This window comes from Halichoeres trimaculatus, unplaced genomic scaffold, assembly GCF_033239565.1.
Source record: "Halichoeres trimaculatus isolate MK-OKI-2021-1 unplaced genomic scaffold, fHalTri1.1 fHalTri1_scaffold_3, whole genome shotgun sequence".
Taxonomy (NCBI): Eukaryota; Metazoa; Chordata; class Actinopteri; order Labriformes; family Labridae; genus Halichoeres; species Halichoeres trimaculatus.
This window is the reverse complement of record NW_027437181.1, coordinates 10669959-10693322: the sequence shown is the minus strand read 5'-3', so window position 1 is coordinate 10693322 and position 23364 is coordinate 10669959. Positions and strand designations below refer to the sequence as shown.

At 38.1% G+C, this 23364-nt stretch overlaps 1 long non-coding RNA gene across 2 annotated transcripts; it reads right to left on the bottom strand.

The window, feature by feature from the left end:
* Positions 1–7: 7 nt before the first annotated feature.
* On the bottom strand, positions 8–18069 carry LOC141787724 (uncharacterized). 2 transcript variants are annotated; one of them, XR_012598092.1, is made up of 3 exons: positions 17954–18069; positions 17593–17659; positions 8–139 (listed from the first exon to the last, which is right to left on the bottom strand). It is a non-coding gene; the product is annotated as an uncharacterized LOC141787724 (long non-coding RNA). The 2 variants fall into 2 exon arrangements; XR_012598091.1 differs by lacking the exon at positions 8–139 and adding an exon at positions 5392–5683.
* Between the last annotated feature and the right edge of the window lie 5295 nt (positions 18070–23364).

The following is a 23364-nucleotide window of genomic DNA, read 5'->3' as shown; positions in this document are numbered from 1 at the left end:
GGGTCTGCCTCTCACTGAAGGATCAGCAGTACCGCGAGACATCGCGAGAACTCTCAAAACCGACCAATCAGATTTGCCGGCTTGAGGCAAGCGTTAATGTTACTGCTTCATGGGAAGAAGCTGAGGACAGTGTGCATTACTGGTGAAAAGAGAAAAAATAAGGTATGTTTTATTAATATTAACGGTTGAGATAAATCACCACAAACACAACTACAGTACACTGTATAAAGACACATAATCCGGTCTTTTTTTTCTTGCGTTTTTCATTTCAAACAGAAGCCTTTCTCGTGTAAGTTGCAAAAACAGAAGTTAATATAATTAGAAACATCACGGTATGTGGCAGTAGATGTTTTTTGTTGATTTTTTTTTTTTTAAATTTTTAGTTATAAAAACTGCAATAAATAAAAAAAGGCTACAAAAAACTGCCAGAAATAATGATCTAGGTACAATAAAGGCTTTTGTCAAAAATGTTTTTATTAGTTTAAAGAAATGTTAAAACTGTAGAGATTTGGGATCTTTTGTGCAATGTTTTATTAACATAATATGTTTTAAGTAACATATCCAAAGACAGATTTTCATATTTAAGTGATCACTGTTGAAATATGTTGCTGAAAAATATTTGCACAGTATGTTTGACAAATTCTAGATTATCTGCTTGAAAAACTATGAATGAGATTATTCCTTTAATTACATTCATTAGCATAAAAATAGATCCCTCTGGATGTACACTATATTTATGTTAATAAAGCTTCAGATACAAGGAGTTAAACGGATTATCTGCAGGGGGTTGGATGGTGTTTGCTCTCTGTGATTTTGTTTACTGAAGAATGAGAAAAAACGATTACTAGTCTCTAATGGCATGTTGTGATTAACCAGTTTGCAAAATGACACTTTTACTTTGAATAATAAGCAGAAGGCCAAAGAAGAAAATATATAACTTAAAAAAAAATAAAGATTAAAAATAAAAAAAACAAGCAGAAGAACTTGGTTTCACATTGTGTAGATCACAATGAAGGGAGAATATTGTATAATTTTAAACCTGAACTCCTGGTAATCATAGTGCTTAAACTTCTTCTAACTGTGCATAATAACAGAATTGGAGATGGTGGCAACACAACAGGGCTACACGTACTGATATAGGGTAAGGTAACAAAGCAGTCTATATGATTCATTACATGACCCAAAAAATCCCTCAACTCTGAACAAGTCCCACATTTTACCATGGCACTCTGTAAGGCATTTCATATCTTGCACAACATTCTGGTATTTTTCATCACATTCCTGTCTCTCACAATAATGTGCTACACAAAATGTTCAGGCCAGCTGGACAGAGTCACCTTGTTAAGCTTGATTTCAACATGGCGAGGAAGTGTCCAGAAAAACCAAATCATGCAATGGGAGGAAATAGCAATGTCAGGATTTATTCAGGTTACAAGAAGCAAGGTATAGCATTTGGCATTTGCTTTTAAATATTATCATTCTTGACCATTTCCTGCACATATCTTTTTTTCTGCATCTTTAATTTGGTGTAGAATTTTATCCTCTGGGTGAAGGGTTCCAAAGTTGGAAGCATGTGGTTTTTTCACGCCATGTTTTGGTCTTAACTCTCCAGTTTGCTCCTGCTTGGCTTTCTTAGCTTTGCTGACTGTATGTTACATTACATTTGTCCCTGGCTACATGTATATGAACACTGAGAGCCAGAAACTGGAGTAAAATGAAATGAAGCCTATTTTTTTCTGATCAAATTGTAAACTGAAGTATTATACATTCTCATGATTTGAAATGTAGATCAGCCCCGAGGCAGACGGCTGACAACACCACTATCTACTTTTTTTCCAGCAGGATGGATCTCTTACCCATCTGCACATTAAAAGAATGAAAGAAATAAATGCACCAGCCCTGTGTTATTGGGAATGATGAAGGCTGTGTCTTAGAGTCTCTGAGTGCTAATGTCTTTTGCATGAGGCTGTATGAGGGTATTCCAGCATACTTAAATCACTGAGATGTTAAATCTTATGAAACAATCCACGAGAAAGAATTAGGGAAGATGATATCATTCCATGCAAAAAGACCTCAGTGTGCAGCCTGTGCATGAGGCAAGACTTTAACATTTTTTTTTTTAAATAAAATTGTGGAAGTGGCCCAACAGTTTCATCATGTGTGTCTTATATCCCCACATAAGCTAACAAAGCTGTTATGGAAGGTATAGAGAAACTTCATAAGGATGCTCATTAAATCCAAGTATCTACCAGAGTCTTTTTGCATTCTATAGGGAATAGTTTAAAGAGAAAAATTCAAGAGGACTTTTGGAGAATTCACGCTTTATTTTCTGTATAAGTGTGTGTGACAAACAATTCAATCATGCATGATGAATGAAGCCAAGGTAAATGTAAACAACAAATGACACATCAAGGTATAACTGTGATTCTTTTTAAGATGTGTGGATTGATGATTTGTACAATAAGCACTGAAATAGTTTGACAGATATTCCCTTAGGAACAAGTCAAAGTCACTTTTGAGATCACATTCTCTTTTTCTTAAGCATTTACGGGTCAAACTTCTGTATTTGGCACAATAACTTACTGTGAAGTTACTAAATTTGAACATTCAGTATAAACCAGGGGTCTATTACCTATGACTCCTTTGCAGTATCTCTTAGTGGCTTGGGATACATATAATTAATAATAAAAAAATATTTTTCTTACAAAGGGTATTAGTGATGAAATTGACACTAACAATATCATGATAATCCTAACCCTAACCCTGAACACACTAACCCTAACCCTTAGCCTACTAACTCTAACCCTGATCCTAACCCTACTAACCCTTACATAACCCTAAACGCACTAACCCTAACCAAACCCTGACACTGAACCAAATCACAATTCAACATTTTGTTGAGCTAAATATGCATCACATCTTGCAATAAAGCCTGCCACCCCCCTACTTTACCTCCTACCACAGCAACAGCCACCAGTTTTCAATTTTGTGAATGCATTCATTTAATGGCCAACATGCCAGCTTAATATGGCAAGTTTGATGGCAAAAAATTAGCAGACAATAAAAAAAAACAAAAAACAATGGAGAGTAGAGCGACATTATCAATAAAGGCTTTGTTATCAAATTCAACTCTTCATTTTGTAGTTCTACAATTTCATAAATTCAGAAAACTTCTTTTTTGGATACATTTTTAATATATTTCAACTATGTTTAAAATTCTAACAACTATGGCCTTTTGTGAGGATAAACTAGATTTTGTGGCTCTGGAATGACATGAATCCAAGTGAGATGAAGCAAATTGGCTCCTTCGATAATAAAGGTTGCAGACCCCTGGTCAAGACACTTCCATTGAAAACACAGCTTGACTTTTATTTATATAAAATTTACTTTTTTAAATACACAACTAATTAGATTCCCACTATAGCGTCATCAGTAACTTATTGATTGTTTATCAGAACCAGCTGTGTTTAATGCTTGATTCTGATTGGTCAAAACTCTTAAATAATCAAAATTCATGTCTTACAGCCCTCACAGTTTAAGGGGCAACCTGATCACACATTTCATATTAAATCAGTGGGTAAAAGAGTCTGGGACATTTAACTTCTGCCTGTTGACACTGTGGCAAAAAATGTTACTTCACATCTCAAGCTGGTGAAAGTTGAGAGTTTGATAATAACAGTTGCCAGCTCAAATGTGAGAGCAGCCAGAGGAGCTCCTGTACCCTAACCACCTCTGGGGGAATTGTAGCAACATCCACTTGTCCTGCTTGTCCAGGCTACATAGCAAAGCTGGTGACAACATCTCTGAGTTGCTGTTCACAACAAAGTCACTAAAACCATAAGTGTTAATGATAAAATATCAACATAAAATATTCACACAAAAGTCCTGTTCACCTTTTCTAACTGTACCATCAGTAGAAATGTTCAGCTAATGTGAAATGAACATGAACAGCATGGAGTTTTAAAGACAACTTTGAAATGAACCATTTAAAAAAGGCTTACATCTAATATATTGTTTTAACTTGTTTATATCTTTATATATTAATAATACGTGTGATGTAAAGTGAATAGGTTGTTGTGACAATGAGAATTCCTTCACTGTAAGCAGGACTTTTTTGTTTTTAACCTGCTGGAATTTTATTTTGTCTGCTCCCTCTTCACTATGTATTACCCGTATTTAAAGTATTAAGATTAAAAAAAGCTTTAAAAACAGAGCAAACTTTTGCATTTTTTTTTGTTTTTTAGCACGCTCATGTTTGTATTTAGCTGAAAACATTGCTGAGATTAAAGCCTCTCAGAGCTGCAAATTTGGCTCTTTGTTTTGTTTTTAAATCAGAACGGAGAGGTGAGAAATGATGATCAGTTACATAAATTCTGGGGGATGAAAATAAGATGATTTTCACTGAAGTTGTTTTATGCATTTATACAAGCAGACACCTTCTGAAAGGTCACATTTGCATCATTTTCCATTTGTTTAAATTTCAGTCTTTGCACATTCTTGTCACAAACGCACAAGGACACCAGGTGATTGTAATTCTTTAAACCATTACATAAAACTTTCTGTGGAAGGACATTTTTTGTGTGTGGATTGTAACTGAATAATGAAAGTATTTTGTTATAAATGAAAGGTTGTATAACTGCACAGAGAAGATAAACCATGGCTTACTTTTTTTTAAAAGAGAAGTTACATTCTTAGAAACTAATGAGGGCTTTGAATGGGGTATTGGATTAAAAAAGGGACAGCTGTTTCAAAATGAGAAGGTAAAAAAGGCAAATAGAAACAACAGGTTATCAATTCAGGCGATAAGTGTGAAGGTAATGAAGCTGCAGATAGATTTACATGAGGAGGAAAAACTAAGTCACTGCTTACTTCCACTCTCAACAAGCAGAGAGTTGGCAAAAATCAGTCACACCTATATGCAATATATATTCTGCATTATTGGAGTTGAAAGAAAAATTTACCATGAATTTCAGGAATGTAAATTTGTGCTCAAATAGGGGCGATTCAAACCATATCATTTCCTCTCTCCTGTCCTTTTCTCTATGGTAGAATGCAAAACTGGAAAGCGAATATGTTAGTGAGTCTCAACGAGGGTTCTTCAATCCACAAAGAATATTTCAGACTTAATCACATTTCTGGTTGACATGCAGAGCAGCCATCTCCATCAAACCCCTCTCACTGAGGAATTTAATGGAAATTACCATCCTCTTTTTGAAATGTTCCATTCACAGGCTGATTAAACACGCACAGCTGAAAAGATTTATGCCTGTTTTTTGTGGCTCCAACTCTCAAAGTCCCTACTTACCTCCAAGTTCACTGAAGCTTTCTAAAAAAGAACTTCAAACAGCAGAACTACTTTTAATACCTGTCAAAAATCATTCCAGGACGACGGCAGCAGAAAATAGGGATTAGGGGGTTTAACGCTCTGTCTTAAAAATCAAATTCCCTCCCTTAAATGCTGCAGTCAGATTTACTTTTCACATAAATGTCTAATAGCAAAGAACCAGCAAAATCCAGCATTAGTGAAACATTTCTGTTAAAAACTAAAAAAATATCGTGACATACTGGATAAAATATGTATGTCCATGTTTCCTTTGCAGCCAGAGGTGTAGCTGGGAGGATCTCTGAGGCCGCAGTCCTCTCTCTGCGTCTATGTAGCGGGCGCCAACTCCAACCTGACTGACTGAGAGAGATAAGAGTTTAAAATCCCCACCATTCATTTGATCTGAGGCTATTGGGATTCTCAGACCGTTTCCCATTTAAACTTTTGGAAAAGAAGAGCAGGTGTGCTACTTTAAAGTGCTGCTCTCCGTATCTGACATCAACCTCAGGCACGAGAAAGAGAAATGAACTGACTGACAGCGAATGTGGCTGGAGATAAAGAGAAGGAGGAGGTCTCACTGTGGATGGAGACATTTAAAAAAAAATCCTATGTACAGCTTTAGCAGTGTGATAACGTCCAATCATTCCTCCTCCAAAGCCTCGAATGTCTCCCACTGATTCTCTCAACATTGTATTTCTCACCACATGTATCAGTGCTGAGTGTAATCTAATTTGCACTGATGAAGAGCGGTTTCATTGACTCATAAAATACACAAAAACCCACTGAGACCTTTCAGATTGATAACAGTTTGTTAGCTAGATTCCTCATTTACATCCACAGTCCTTGAAAATGGTTGGAAAAGCGTTGCTGATGGAGGGAGAAGGAGAGAAAGAGAAATAATCAAATGCTAATTTTTTACACGAGGCACCCTGAGACATGACTGATACAGGCCTGGGTGAGGTTTGCTTTGGAAATGAATTCCCAGCAAGCTGTGCTGTTTTATAATGATTCTAAGATGTGCATTGAAATACGGAAGTGTATTTATCACCAGTGAGTAAACGATAAAGGGCTGTGGGAGTTAGCTACTGCTTAAAAAGTGTGTGTGACAGACAGCAGATGTTCAGATTAGACAGGGACAGAGCAAAATCTGATCTACAGCTCCTCTGATAGTATAATTGTTGGGAAACTAAACTTATGGCCATAGACCTGACATTATATATCAAAAAGAAAGTAATGGATGTTTACAAACTGTAGAGCCAAAATATTTGGAGCTCCTCCTAGTGTGTAGCAGCAGTATAGGCCATGAAGCCTGCCTCCAGTTACTTCAACTGTCTGCTTTCCACAAACACAAGAAACCTGTTCTGTTGTGAACTGTACTAACTTGCGGGAGGGTGACGCTTTATCAGTAAAATAAACACGTCTTGATTAGGGAAAGGGTATGACATCACTCATAGCTTAACCTGTGCAATAAATCTGCACCCATCAAGGTCATACCTGCTTCACATCCTATAACAGGACAGGGGAGGATTTTTGGAATAATCTAATTTTCAGACAGATCAAGGGTTTGAAAGCAAAACGTTTCTAACCAACTGTCAGTAGTTACTATTAAACAAAGCTTTAGCTAAATTATTTCTGACTATTTCTGCAGCTCAGCACATCTGTTTATATATTACAGCACAACACAGCACCACTTGATGTTCTCCTGAAACCCACCAGCTGAGTCACAGACACTCAGATTAAGATTCTGCACAGAGATGACTCTTTCTGACCGACGTTTGATTGATCAGAGCGCCCTGAAAGCTCTATGAGGAGAGGTTCTTTTGTCTTTCACTGTATCTGCTCTCTCAAGGTCATAAAAGATTCATGTGCCATTGCGTCTAATGTTTTTTAATTTACTTTAAGTAGAGCATTGCAGAGGACACAGTGCTGCACTGATTTTATAAATATTTTCTGAGCTCTCCTCTTCTCCCCAAAGAAATTTCTGTTTATCAAAGTGAAAGAGAAATGGCAGATGAGGGAAGAAGACAAGTTATTTATACCAAAATATCCAAGATATAACACCCTCCCAAATTCTCTATCTTAAAATGTAAATCTAAGCCAAAGCCTCCCACTTTTACTTTTGAGAGATTCAAACAAAGTGACTACTCAGCATCTTCAGAGCTGTATACCACACTGCAGCCTCAGAGATCAGAGAGTACATAAGACCTTTAAGCATGTATTTGGATCTGAATATGAAAATGCAGAAAGTGACATGTAAAGGGGAAATTTTAAATGAGCTTTTGTGAATTAGAATCCTGACATGGTGAGCAGGATGCAAAAATGGTGTTGCACGAATGTGGCAAACCTTTATCTTCATTGTTAACAGTGTACATGACTTTTGTAAAGACTGGGGATACACTCAGCAGCTGTTGCTGTGGCCTGGATTGTAGGACAGGATCCATGTTCAGAATATCCTCCATAATGACTAACTTGCTGAGTCAGAAAGCTAGTATTAAGACTAGTCTTAGTCTAGTCTAAGACTAGTATTTTTGCCAGTGTCAGCATGTGCTGGACTGATTTGATGTAATATGTGTGAACAGGCTGCTTCTTAACATCACTTCATTTTGGGACTTTAACCAATCTGCATCAAAAATTAACACTACTGGGTAAAACTGCTTCATAACCACCCTACATAACCATAAACTACAGTCCAATCCACAGGGTATCTACCAAAACATCACCTATTTGCATAAAGACTACAGAGCATATGTATGAAAAACAAAGAGACCATATTTTAACAAATGGATTGCCTCCATCCTGTTTAGATGTTGCTGTGGTAGGACCATGGACTGTACAATATGGACATAGGATGCATCTCAGCGATAAAGCGATAAACCACAGTCTCCTCTCACCTCTTTCCTCCACGACACCGGAAATACTTTCTGAGTCGCCATATCGAAGGATGTCGATAATTGTGCTCGAAGGAGTAGGAGAGAGGAGGGAGGAGACTGATCAGGGGGGCAATAATTGAGGAAACATGAGAGCAGGCAGTGATGTGATTGCATTTGATTGTCAGCTAAGAGTTACCAGTTAACAGGGTCACATTTTACACTGAAACAGAGGGCAGTATCTGTATCTGTGATTTATTAAATGCAGTTTCAGAATCCAACCTCACTTATTTGAATGGAGATAAAATGAACTGCTGAAATGTAACTTCCTGTTTATAAACAGTCAAGAAGTTAATGCATCCAGATATTTTTGCGGGCAGTGGAGTTGCCCCCTGTTACATCGACTCCGTCCTCAGAGTCAGAAGCACTGCTCATTTAATAATACATTTATTTGAAACATATATTTGTACTTGATGTCGATGTTAGAACGCTGTGAACCTCACTAAATGAATATGTCTGCCTCACACTACAGCATCTGAACCCACAGCCCAACACAAAGCTGCGCTTGTAATTTATTACTTTAATTCTTCTGTGGCAATTACCATAGAGCTGTTCACTTTTAAAGAGGTTATAGAAATGCTGAAGTATGCAGCTCCTCCTGACAGCCCAATGAAAGCTCAGCTTTTTCACTTACAATCCATCAGTGAGCTAAAGAGCGCTTTGACAAATCTGAGTCTGTGCACTTTCAGGGGAAGCTGAAAATGTTGAATCAAGCACAGTTTGAACTAAAGGAAACCTGGAGTCATTTTCTTCAAGAGTAAATCTACCGTCAACGGAGACAACTTAGTCCAGTCACTTTTTATGTGAAAAGAGATATTCAGCCCACCGTTTTTCATCTTAATCCAGCAGTGGATAAAAAAGTACTATCGTGTGGACTGAGGTTTTTCCACTTACAATTAAAGCGGCTTCAGCAGGGCTGATAATCTCAAGGTGATTCTTTGCTTAATGAGGCGGGTGGTGCAGATGATTGGTTGGGAGAAACCTCAGCTAATTATTCATGTCACCAGGCCCAACCTCTCTCATACCCAAACCTCAAAGATTAACTACCGCCGATCACATTAAAGATATTCAGAGCCAAAGACACTTGGAGCTGGAATCAGCACACATTATATAGTTTAATAAATCTGCACCAAACTTTTTTGCACTGTCTCCTTTGCAACTACAACAGCTATAACATGCTGGGTGGTGTTGGTGCTAAAGGAGCATAATAGATTTATTTGTCTGTAGAGCTGTAGATGGTCTGGCCTGGTCACTGGCTACAGCCCAAAACTGATCCCTGAGATCATCAGCTAATCTTCCTAATCGTACCCTCAGTCAAAACGAAGTCAGACAAGCATGTTGAGTCACTATGGTGCAGGTCTCGGGTAACAGCAACCTGCTGACCTGAGGTGTGTGAAAACCATAGACCAGGGGTAGGCAACCTTGGGCACGGCTGCCACAGCTGGCACGGGAAGCTATTTATGTTAGCACGCAGAGAATATTACAATAAGGCAGAGGACAGATAAATATGATAGATAAATAATAAAACTATTCTGTTGTATTCTATTTAACACTTCACAAGAAATCAAGCACACTATAAATGTCTTTACGAAAAAATTTAACAAAGTTAAATGATAAATCATGATGTTGCAAGTGTGCGTCACTGCAAATCTCTCAGGAAGTCAGTGTGCTAGCTTGCAATTTCATCCATTTTTTATTGGGTTAAAAAAAAACAAAATAAGATTAAGAGTTGTTATTAAGGCAAACAAACCAAGTTCAGTCTTTGCAACACAGTTAGATCATAGAGTATGAATTTTTTGCCAGAGATGGCTGGAGATCGAGCGATATGCACCATTTGCTGTGAAAGTGTGACATGTAGGACATCAAGTGGGCAGCGTCCTTTTGAGACCAAACCTGAAAACAGTGTTTGCAAAGTATGTGAAACAGAGCAACATATTCAAAACTTTCTGCACTGTTAAAAACCAGACAACGTAAGGAAGTTAAACCATTTCTCATGGCATAGCTGAGCATGGAAAACCAATTCAAGGAGACTTTCCTATCAACCGTTGATTTTATTAAAGAAATAAGTATTGGCACTTTAGGCATGAGTGTATTCTTATGTGGTTTGAGTCGTGGAAAAGGTTGTCTACTCCAGCCATAGACTGTATATTAAATGAACATAGTCTCCCTGACGCCACCTGTATGTTTCTGAAACAGGTTTTTGAAGCATATTGGCTGACACATCTATATGGGAAGTGGGGTCACCTCCCGCACGGTGAGATTCAGACACATTTTTTTGTAATTTCTGCTGTGAAAATGGCTTTTTTTTGGCTTGGTGTGTATGTCACTTATGGCACTTCCAGAGCCAGCCTCAAGTGGACACGGCAGATTTTTGCACTTCTGTATTGTCTTGTTGCCACTTGGGGGAAACTCAACACTCTTTGTAATGTGCTCTCACATACTGCAGTTTTCCTGTGCCTTTCGCACATTTGTGGTTTTGTATGTATGTGTGAGTGTGTGTGTGTATGGTCTCCAGCTGGTATAGGTCAGGGACCATAATACCTGGACTATAAGTGTGTGGGTTTTGTGAGTTGGTGGAAGGTCATGTTATAAATGTGTTTTTATAACAGAAGTGTTTACCTTTTGTATTCCTCAGTTCCATCCTCTAAAGCTCAAATGGACACCCAGGGTACTGCATGTTTTTATACTTCTGCATTGGTTTCATTTTTAGATCCAGGCTGAGGTAAACTTCAACAATACATTAGAAAAATGTCTTGTATGCTTCACCTTTCTATTAATTTCAGTTTGAAGGTCGAGAGCAGAGTGAAGAATGCTTTAGGAGAAGGGACTGAATGGTAAAAGTTCTTCATTAAAAAGTTTACAGAGCTTTTCATCTTATTGTAAGCCTGCAGTGAGCTCAACAATATTTGAGTTTCTGTAGCAATTCTCTGCTGAATACTTTTCTAAAGGACAGTTTTGTTGTATTGACTGGCTTTCCTCAGCAAGTAATCGCATTTTCCAAACCGTCAATTACTCTTTTCAAAGAAGCTGAATCAATGTCTGCTCATCACTCAATATGTTTTTCAGCGCTTACCAACAAAAAAGTTGATTAAATTATATCTGCACTAAATTTCTTTCAGGTTTTAAATTCTCCAGTCATGAGGAATTTTTATTTTTATTTTTCTTCTACCAAGCGTGCTGCAAGTTGTTTGGGTGAGAAATGAAAAGACAACATGAGGCAAGAGAAAGAGTCAAGCTGCTCCGTGACAGAATAAAGGCGTGCATCTGTTCTTTGTTGGCAATATGCGCCACCATTGTTACGGCCACGCAGACCCTGAGGAGAAAATATTAAATAATTCAAATAGGACAGAAATAAGCTTTTCACAGGGCTGACAATGAAATCGTCTGGTGCGTGAATACAGTCCATTAAAGCTGTATTTGTTTTAAAACGTTATTATTTTAAAGATCATATCTGCCACAGAGCATTAGCTCAGCAAAAAACAGCTCAGCTTGTTGATAACAAAGGAGCGTCTGCAGCTGAGAGCAACACATTCATTATTTATCCCTGTGAAGAGGTTTGAGAGTAGTGTAAAATCACAAAAATACTCCAGGAAAAACATCTTCCTCTGTAAATCCTCAGTTGTTAATTTTGTCCTGTGGGGATTATTTCTTTTGGAACAACACTAATACTGTGTGTTTCCTTTTAAAACTAAATAAGCCCGTTTCTCTACAAGAAGAGAGCGATGAGCACGAGAGAGAGAAGAGAGAGCAGCTTTATGAAGCTGGGACCACTTCTTATGGGATAATGGAAATTATGCAAATGAGGTCTGGACTTTAAAAACATTAACACGGGGAGAATTCATGCAAATTACAAAAGTTTGTGCCACCAGATAAATTACACTTTCATTATCTCTGCAGCTTCTGTGTTTGGCTGCAGTGATTTTTGGGAACAGCTCAACTGAAACTTTAAATGTTTTTTCCTCAGGAGTCTGAGGACATGATGTTTCTCTCCGAGAGGAAGAAGTGGTTGCCTTCATGAAAGTCAATCAAGTTGCTTCTGTTGCTGTGGAGGCATTTCTTAATAGAACATTTATAGAAAGATGTGAAGTGAAGGTCTTCTTGTAAAGAGTATTTTTGGAACTTTTTATGACTTTATAGAGATTTGAGACAGAATGCTGAAGTGGAAACAGAAGAGAGATGAAGGAATAGCATGAGACTAGAGGGAGTTAGACCCAGGCCACTGCTCCAAGGACTGCAGTGTCATGCCAGGAAGTTTTCCATCCATGGGGCGCCGACCATCTACCTTCTATTCTGCAGCCAATGGATGATGCCATTGAGACTACATCCATTTTTTATACAGTCTATGAGTGTAAACCACAGAGTTTGACGCAGAAAGTAACATCATGAGTTTTGAAGGCATTTGGTCATCAACCAAAGTACTGCACTGAACAAGAGGTTATCACAGGAAAAGGATCTTATTTTTCATATTTGCATGGTCATCATCCGCAATTTGAAATATTATCAGCACCAAAATCAGTTGTTTCTAAAGCTATTTTTAATAAACTGTGGTCAAATAAACCATTCATGGCACATAGGCCAAAGAGCCCTATAATGATACTGAGCTGGCCAGCAAAGTTCAGCAGTGAGAAGCAAGATCTGACCTTTTTCTAAAATGAAATAAAGTCTAGGATTAGTTATGCAGTAATGACAGACACTGGAGCTAGACACTCAAAAAGAAAAAGGACATCAGAGCAGAAGAAAGATCAATGGCAGAGTGACAGAGCACAGGCTAAAACACAGGTTAAGCTGTTAGCGATAATGTGCGTCAGAACCCACTAAGGAAAAAACCTACTAAGCTATAAATAGTGAAGTTGCGTTTGCTCTGCTTGGTGAGGTTGGAGTTGGTAGATACGCACCCTCCAGGGATACACCTGATCGTAATCCAAATTCAAAATGAGATTATAAGCGCTAATATTGCTGGTTACATGCTATTTTAAATTGCAAACTAATTGCTTCCAGTTCAGGTTGACCATGACCAGATTGATCTACGGCACATCTGGGTCTCTATGACAACACCACGCTGGCTGATGAAGTTTAGTTGTGAGAAGAGATAAAACACAGAGATCCGTGTTTTTCTCTGTTAAAAACGATTTCTTTGATTTATTTTGTAGTAATGGTGGACACAGGAGCCTAACTGTCAGACAGTATAAGGACAGAAGAGCAGAAGAAAGCTAAACGGGAGGCTAATTAGCCTTTAGCTCGGGCTCTACCACTCTAAAGCACAAGGGTTCAACAGTTTGTGATAATGTTCATTCCAACCAACATGCAGCAGTTATTCTGCAGTGGTCTGTTCAAACTTGAGAGTCTGTCAATAAAATGAAGAGTGAGGTCTGCTTGATAGATGACTGGCAGGACATAGCTAACCAGGACATAGCTAACCAGAGCTTTTCTCGCTGTGCTAAAATTAAATGGCTATTTAACTACTTACGAACTTACAGTGTTTACTTGTTGTCACCTGCAGATATGTTAGAGCACCAGGCTGCCTATGTCGCTAACATATAGCCAGCTTGATGTCATGTTTCAAACTGTAGCGCTACGTAACTGTACTGATAAGTCTATGACCCCAGCAGTTATATCCAGTAAAAAGTTTTCTTGAACAAAGATAATTTGTTTTTGTTTCGATCTCCATTTACTTCTAGTACAAACACATGCTTCGCTGAAAGTAATTTAAGACAGCGCGCGAAGACTCCGGGACACAAGGTGGTGAGGGGATGCAATTAAAACAGATCCTCCTCATAGCATCTTTAATTAAACTGGATGTTTACTCAAGAAACAATCCAAACCAAGAGGTTCACTCTGGGTTTGTAGCTATCATCCATCCAGCAGAGTTTGAGACTTGATTCCAACAGGCTGGAGAGGATAGGTCAGAGGGCTCAGCGTGTTTTGTTGGCACTGATTCGACTCATTTGTCCTTACTGGCAAAGTACATTAGTGAAGATTTCTCTAAACTTGCTTGAATTAGATGTGTTGACTTGTGGTCAGAGATTTTCATTCAGATTTTTGCTGGACATTTTGACCAGTTAGTGGAACTACGTGAAAAGCAAGAAATCCACAAAGTCAACAAGGTTAATTCTCTCCACACCGAGGACATCTGCAAGTGTAATGGCAATACCACCAATAATAGCTCAAATATGCAGTGTAGAGCAGTGGATAGGGATTGAAAATCTAATACTGTTTTGTGAAGGCTATAGTGAACTTTCCCCTGACTTTTACATAAAGGAAAAAAAAAGATGAACTATTGATCAACTATAATTGCTGTTAAAAGCTATGCCTCTAAAACACTAAATACAAGATCTGCAGGACTTGCAGCAAATGAGACAACAAAGCCTGTTTGTCTCATGGCAGCATACTGTACAGATTATCAGATCTGTGTCAAATGCTTCTCCACCTCCTAACAAACAAGAGGACATCGCTACAGATTAGCTCTCTGCAAATATGTAATTATGCATCATCCACCCGCTTGGTGCAGGGGGATGTTGGTGTGAATGTGTGTGTATGAAAGAAGCCGTCAGAGAGGAAGATGGATTCGCTGAAAGCAATACATATGTTCGTGAAAGTAGCACAGGTATCGAATGCTGTTTCACTATGAGAGGTTAATGCTTCTGTTGGTTTCGTATGTCTCAGCTACAGCAGAGAAGTAAATCTAAAAGTAATCTCATCCCACTGGAGATGAAACACAAGAACTCTAAAGATCAAGATCACTCCGTGCAGGAATTATTCTCAAAAAAAGACAGACTATCATTTTTCATGCAGTTTGCTTTTAAAATAAGCATGCAGGTGGAAGAAAAAAGCCAGCAGATGACGGGAAGGGAGCGGCTGAAGAGCAAAGAGTCTGCACGGTAACATCCCTCTGCTCTAGTTGAGCAGAATGGAGAGGCCTCATTAAATTTTAATTGCAGCACGGAGCTGAGTGCAACGCCATTTACATCAAGATGCATGTGACCTTCTTTTTTTCTTGTTTCACTTTTACAAAATAAGTGTGTGAGCTCTCCTCTGTCTTTGTGTTATCTTAGCAGCCCAGTTATTAAATTAAAGGATGCTGGAGAAAAACAGTGTGCTCATTTTAGCAGTTTAGACTTTTTAAATTATTTATAGATAAGAACACTTAAAGCTGCCCAATATCCCACAGGAGTGATCTGTTTTTAATTTTCTCTGTTAGTGGATATGAGAGTCTTACATGAAAACATGTGTTTGACGTGACAGATTTAGCTCACAGTGACGTAAAAAATAAACAAATATGAGACCAATCTGCCTGAGATATAAAAAAGCTACACACAAAAGCCTCCTAATTGAGTCCAGCTCTTTCTAGCAGCCAAAGAAGAGTTTCAGCGTGCCAATATTCCTGTGAAAGACAAGTGTACACACAATGAACATCCCTTTTCTCCAACAATCACACTCCTGCATCAAGAATAAAACCTGAGTCACAGTTGCTGGTTGATGTGAGAAGAAAGAGTCATACAAGCAGGGAGCAGCCTGTTCAGTGTGCATGCTGTAGCAGATTAGTGTGTGTGTTTATTGTCTTCCTGCCCCGCACTGGTGTTGCATTACAAGGTATTGTCTCCAAACTGCCAGAATCAATTAATATGAATAATGAATGCCAACTGTCACTGTTGGTCGTGAGTGCTCGCTTTGTTCCAGCTCACACACGCAGGCAGGCTTAATTTTGCAAGAGGAACAAGAAGCTAATTTTTATTTATAGATAAAGTAGCTCTTCAAGTATTCTTCATCAGGTTAAAAGGCATCACAGGTTCTCAACAAGCCGCGCATCACATATTCTGCACTTTCAAGCACCACTAAACATTGTGGCTTTTAAAAGGGATCTGATCCACATGGAGATGGAGGGCGCTCTTATGTCTCTGCGGACTGACACCAGCGAGTTAAATCAAGAGACATCAATTGCATTACTCAACCAACTAAGATCACTTTACACACTTCAACAACCGCAGCTCACACAGATTAGCTGGGTCAACAGGCCCTAACCAGTGGTCACTGACCGCCAGCACAAACATGGCTCTTTACAGCTGGCTAAAATCTGCCTTACAGTTGAATCGTAGAATATGAACACTTAGTCCATTCAGAAAGTTGACAAGGAGAAAAAAAAAGTTTTACAGTAGTTTAAAGCTGAAAGGGAAAACATACACTGAAAGAAAATTAAAAGATACCGAAAAACAACAACAACAAACTATACTAATTGTTCAGTCAGCAACTACATGAACCTGTAGCTTACTTCTCCGACTTAAAGCATGCAACACAGTTACCACTTTAAGCTCCTATGAAGTCTGTGTTGATAAGGAAGATTCACGTGGATGACACCGTCTCTGATCCCTTTTATATAACAAAACATCAAACACATGTATAGCAAGAAGATATATCAAACAACAGTACACACAAGCACAAACCTACAGAAACAGTGTTTATCATTTAAACAATCCAATCCTGCAGCCTTTTAACAGACAAATCCATCAGAAGTTGTAGAATATTATATAAACAAGGCTATTTCTTTAAATTACATCATAGAAATAATCACGTCTCTCTCCTGATGGTTTCTTTTGGTTTTGTCAATCAGTTTCATAACCAGCAAAAACTAAACAAGAGTTTAAAACCCAGAGTGTTAGCTTGCTACCGTTAGCTTGATAACATATTTCTAGTTTGTATAAGTCTTAACCAAAATTAGAATTTAGGAGAAATTAACCATTAACTCTATGTTAGCAAGGATTCAGCACCAAGTAAGCACAGAATACTGAGCTGTTTTATGTGTACTGCAAAAAAACCCTGAAATCTTATCAAGTGTTTTTGTCTTATTTCAAATAAAAAATACTTTATTATACTCGATTTGAGCCACGTTCAACTAATAAATCCATAAAATGTCTTGTTTTAAGTTATTTAAGGACAAAAATTAGGTCTTAATTGCTTGTAACAAGTATTTTTTTTCTTGTTACAAGCAAACCAGACCTCATTTTGTCTTTAAATAACTTGGAACAAGACATTATTCTGGGCTGGTCAGATGAATGTGGCTCATATTAAATTTAAAAGGGCATTCTCTACTGAATATAAGACAAAAACACTTGATAAGATTTCAGTTTTTGCGGTGTTGAGACACTTCTCTGAAGGAAATCTCATTGATCACTGCATTCAATCTGTTTCATCCTCTGGGGAGGGTTGTTGGAGTATTTCAGTGTGTTGACAGCTGGATGGAGGATTCATCCTGCGCTCAGAGCCAAACAGGTTGCCAAAAATCCCCATATGAGTACAGATAATCATGCTCTGTTCAAACCAAATAACAAGTCTTTGGTGACATCTTACCTTGAATGCTGTGATGGCGATCATTCAAACAACTTGGATGCAGCAATCTTGCATTTGTCATTGTCTCCTGAAGGATGGGAGGAAGTGATAAAGAATTCATTACGATTGATGAAGCTCTCAAGTTTCCTGTCATTGGTTATCGTTCTGTTGTTGAATAGTGCAGGTTCAAAGTGTTGACCTTTGACCTCAGGAGGTTGGACAAGTAAACAACATGATGATATTTTTTTAAAAAAAGCCTTGCATGTCTTTTTTTGCTTTACTAGGAATAAATAACCTGATGAACTGCACCAAGATATCAGAGCTAGTTTTACACATAAAAAAATAAATACATAATCCTTTATAAACAAAGGGGCCAGCTTACCCAAAAAGTCCAAAATCCTGTCAAAGAAAATACAATGAAAACACAAGAAAAAATGACAATCAACACTATGAACGGACACAGAAAGGAGAAGACATGTTGACAAACATGGTACTATAACACAGCTGTGACGAGACACAGGTGAAACTAATTAGGATGTAATCAAACTGGAGGAAAACACAAGGGGCAGGAAGTAAAACTAAACCAGACACACAGAGAGCAAGAAGTACTAAATAAAACAGGAAATGACTTGACTTAACTTTGATATATGAACAAAAACGCACAAAGAATACAACACATAACGTGGATCGCACACAAACAACACAAGAAAGGTTTAATAAGAAATCATAACTCATACAGATAATACGAACGTGGAATATCCATAAAATACAACAGGAAATCAAAGGCAGATACAACACAAAGAAATTCAAAACTGTAAATTATTATTCTTCTGTATCATGGGGTTACTTAAAACATTAATGCACAACTTAACCCTAATCCCTCACACTAGCTTCATTTAAACGTGAACCGTTCATCTGCTGATTATTTGGGCCAATAAATTGCCTTGTGTTTCTCGCCTGCTCTGCAGTTAAAGCTAAATTGATCTCATTCATTTACATTATTGACTTTTATGTCAATGAGCAATTCACAGACTGGTGATTCATTGTACCTAATAACAGGATGAATCAATAACTCTGATAGTATAGAGTTTATTAGGAACATAAAGATGATTAAGACTGAGATGCTCTCAGAGTAAGAACACAAATGGAGAAATCGTTTTCAAAGACAGAGCCAATTCAAAGCAACTCTTTTTCTTTTTTAAGAAAAGTTATTGATCATTTTTTATGACTATAAAACCCAATCTTCTCCCTGGATACATGTCATAAACAAGCTGTGCAGACAATTAGTTTTGGCTGGCTGTTTTCTCTCAACGTCAACTCATTATTTTCTGTTTTTCTGTCCTGATGCAGCGTTGTTTTGACAGGGCAAAGATGTTTGAAGCTTTATATGGGATAAGTCTTTGAAAGAAGTCTTAAGAGTACAGCTGCTGCTTTAACTTAACAGTGTTTAAAAACAAAACACCTGCCTGAAATCTGCATCTACAATCCTGCTGCTGCTCAGGAAAGCTGCCAAATTATCCCAAACTCCGACGGAGGAAAGCTTCACTCTAATCAAGTCTGCTCAGGTTGGGTTTTTTTTTTCCTTTAAATTTGCAGGCAGCTGCTGGTGGGAGAGGAGTTAATTAGAACCAACCACCAAGCGTCATGAAAAGATTTAAAGTAAAATCTGCAGCGTGTGAGCACTTAAATGGGAGGGGGGTTAGCACGGCATAAAGTGCTGCCATGTGGAGAAAAGTGGAAGAGCTTGATTATGACTGCAGCAACTGTTCCTCCCTGTTGTTAATGTGCCGTAAAACTTCTCTTCATCAGCTGCACTTCTGTATTGTAAAATTTAATGTGTGGAGAAGAATTGCTCCTCACATTCAGATACAATTAACTGAGAGACATCAAAACATCTTCACTCTTGCTCTCAGCTTTTTGAAGTGAGGCTTTGTGCCAACAGATTCTCTTCTTTCTTTAAAAGTGATCACAGATGCTTATACAGATACATCCATTATTTCTGTGAGGTCCTCAAATGACCAGCTGTGCTTTCTCTTCTTAGCAAATATCTCCCTCTTGTGGTATGTGGACTCTGTCACAAGCCTTCAGTACGTTTTGAGAGCAAATGTCTCCTTTTTGTTACATGATATTATCGGTTGAGTAAAGATGAGCATGTAACTCAATTTCATTTCTCTATCTGAACTTAACTAAAGTGTCATTGTAGAGGGAACTGTATGACATTTTACACTTGGTAGACCTCTGCCAAGCGTATTGTGACTATCACACAACACTTTAGTCCTACTTTAATGTTATACTCCCTTTCAGCAGACTGTCTGCTACAATTTGGTGTTAGTTGCAGGTTTGTACAATAATTTGTTACCTGACAGTGTTGATAATGATGATGACCCAGTACATATTTCATATATATTTCATCTTTGTGGCCAAGTTGTTAAAAAATGCACTTAAGTGCCCTCCTAGGAACCAAAACACATGTCTAAGTGCCCTTCTGATCGGCAAAAAAAACCCCACTTAACTGCCCTTTTGGCAGGTTAAAGGTGATAAACTGCCCTCTTGGATGGCAAAAATGCATGTTAAAGTGCCCTCCTGGTTAGCAAAATACAACTGCCCTCTTGCGTGGCGAGAATGTTTTGCTATGTGCCATTTTTTTCTTTCTGCCCCTGCCCTTCAAAAACTCTATCAACGTCAATGGTCTGGAGTCACTTGGTGTATTTTCTTTTCTTTTCTAACCAAGCTCCAATGGTAGCCTGACTTATGAGAGCATGGAAACTGATGTCATAGACTGTATTAATCAATCAGAGGCTGTGTTGGATCTTAGTGTGCTAGCAAGATGAACAATTTGTTCAACTTGAACAAAAAAGATCAGCAGCAAGTCACCAGACACCAACTGATCATTCTGAAACCATGATAAAAGGACATAACTGCAGGAACTCAAGGTTTATTTTATTTACCCTGGTGGTTCTGTCACTGCATGTCTGAACATCTTCCGTGAAAGGCCACAGAGGGAGGCACATTGAGTTGCTTCTGGCTTTAGCACAAAGGATGATCTTTGAGCTGCTGCCCTCTGGTGGACAAAAAGAGCACTGCAGTTGAGCTGCACCCTTATTGAGAATGAACAATTTTATTTGACAAATATGCATTTGACTGTATCATTTCTTTGGAGTGGGAAAGAATTATGTTAGCTATAAATATTGATCACAGTTGTGTAATGAAGTTTGAGCTGACTGATGATTTTTTTCAGATCATAATAAACTGAGGGATGACACCTGACAGCACCTGTGGGGGAGGAGCTTTGGTATGAAGGGTCATTAAAATTCTTGCAAAGCACATATTCTTATCTTTCCCAGGATACACAGTTTTATACTTATTGATACTAAATTGATCCATGGCTAAGCTTGATCACTCAGACAAAGAGGGATAGTGTTTCTAAAAACAGCAGTGGATTGCCCCTACGTAGAATTTTATACAAACTCTGGTATTTCCTCTGAAATACTGCGTAACTTTGGAGACCTTGTTGTTAAAGGTTTGTAAGTTCATTCAAAGAGAGGATATTCTGATTTCCCTTAGTTTAAACATGGATATAAAGTAACAGAGCTGGATGTTTAGACTAAACCTGTACAGATTTTTAAACTACTATGTTCATATGTTGTAGAAATCCCCAAATCTGTCTGTAAACTGCTCAAACTGATCTAAAAATAGCGCAAGATCTTGATGGTATTTGCTGAAATGTCAAGGAGATCCCATAAGGAGCTCTTTACTGATACATAAGATATTGGGGATGGAGGGGGCCACAAACACCATGGCCCATAGCTCTGCTCTCAAGGGATTTATGAAGTGGGGAGTCTGAAAGAAACATCAGCTAAGATAAGACAGAGACCGAAATGAGAGTATTGTAAAACAAGTGTAAGGGAAAACTGGATTAATTGTAGCTGCATATCATGTAAAGCTACTACAGAGGTAACAGAGAAACAGGAGCTTTAAAAAAAAAAAAAAAGTACCCCTTTTTTAGATCAAAGTTTAAAGTCTGAGTTAAGAGTCTTGAAAAGACTCCTCTAAAGATCTGAATATTTTCAAACAGAAATGAAAAACTCTGTAAAGACCGTCGGTGCATTCTCCGCTCTCACTGTCTGTATTCTCTTGATACATTTGGGATTGCTTAGATTTGTTTGAGCCACATATTCAGCCCACAATCTATAAAGGGAATCACTCTCTTGTGAATATGACCAGCCCCAGGCTCATTCAGTTACTTTTAAATTATACAGTGATCACTCAGCCGATAATACAAACAGAGCAGACAAATATCAGCGGGTGGATACATGCCTCAGAATGATAAGATTATCAAAGATTTACTGTTGTTTCTCCAAATAAGTTATACTAACAACTTGTTTTAAAGGGGCCTCCTTAAAGATATATGCTTGTTTACCTGGAACGTTTAGCAGGATCAGGATCAGGAAGTGTTCAAACCCTGTCTGGAAAACATTAGCACTGTCTGCCAAAAGGAAACCAGCATAATAATCAGACAAAATGTCATAAAGACAAGTTTTTAACTTCGTAAACTGCAAAGCTAACTCTAGCAGGAGGCACAGGCCTGAAACTATTTAGTAGCTGAGTTCCTAAAAGGAGATAATAAGTTGTTTTGCATTACTTTACAATAGATATAAGGCTTAAATGATTTCAAAATCTGATTTGATGGAAAAAATAAATTTAACAGCTTCCTAATTTCTTTGGAATTCAGGTTGTATGACTGAGTTACTCTGGTACACCTTTGTTCTGCCTCTTTTACTCAAGGAAAAGATTTGCTTTTTTCTGCTAGTCCTTTAATGTCCCATTTTAACAGCCTGACTGAGCTGTGACTGGTCTTGGTTACCGTTTTGGAAACTGTCAGCTGTGAATATTTATAACACTGGTTTTCTAAAATAATCTAAAGGCTTGAAATACATCACACGGCTGCTCTGTATGGCTCAACACCTATAGCTTGAATACATATTCATGAGGCTCATGAATTTCAAGAGGCACACAGGCATGCCGAGCGTGATTAATTTTCCATGGCTGTTTTTCCACAGTAAAAACCCAACAGCAGGAAAAGGTGAAGACTGCCCTCTGGTGGTTTTGTTCCCACCCTAACCACTCCATCCTTTTAAACCATCCTTCTCATGCTGTGCAGCCAAACTTTGCTCAAATCCTCAGAGATTAATTTCATATTCTATGGTGGGGTTTGAACAATCTGAATTTGGGCATATTTCTGGGAAATGTGAGAAATAAAAGAAGCAGTCATAAAGATTAAATATTGAGTTTGAATCTAACTTTCAGCATAAATAAAGGGTGGCCAGTTTATGAAATAAATGACAGGACTGGCTGAAAAACACAATTATGTATTGAAGTCATTACTGTGCCTATCATCTTGGTTTATAACAGATAAATAATATATGTAAAGTCGAATCGCTGATGTATTCTTCAGTTAGGATAAGCCTCATTACCCATGATGCATGTGTGCAGCTCTATACTGCAGCCTATTTGACACTAACGGAGGAAAGCAGGGACTTAATGTGTGGTATTATAGGTCGCTGTGTGAAACAGATTGTCTCAGAGGCTGCAGTGCAAAACAGCAATGATGTTGTTATTGACAGTTACTCACATTTCTGGTTATCATGACTGTGCAGCTTATTTATCACACTAATAAAGAAACAAGAAGAAGAGCAGTGAGGCACGCAGTCTTCTTGATAACCACTGGAGTGTGTTTCCATTTGGCAGACAAATGCTCCACTGGGGCTTGGATTACATTTCCTTTCACAGACA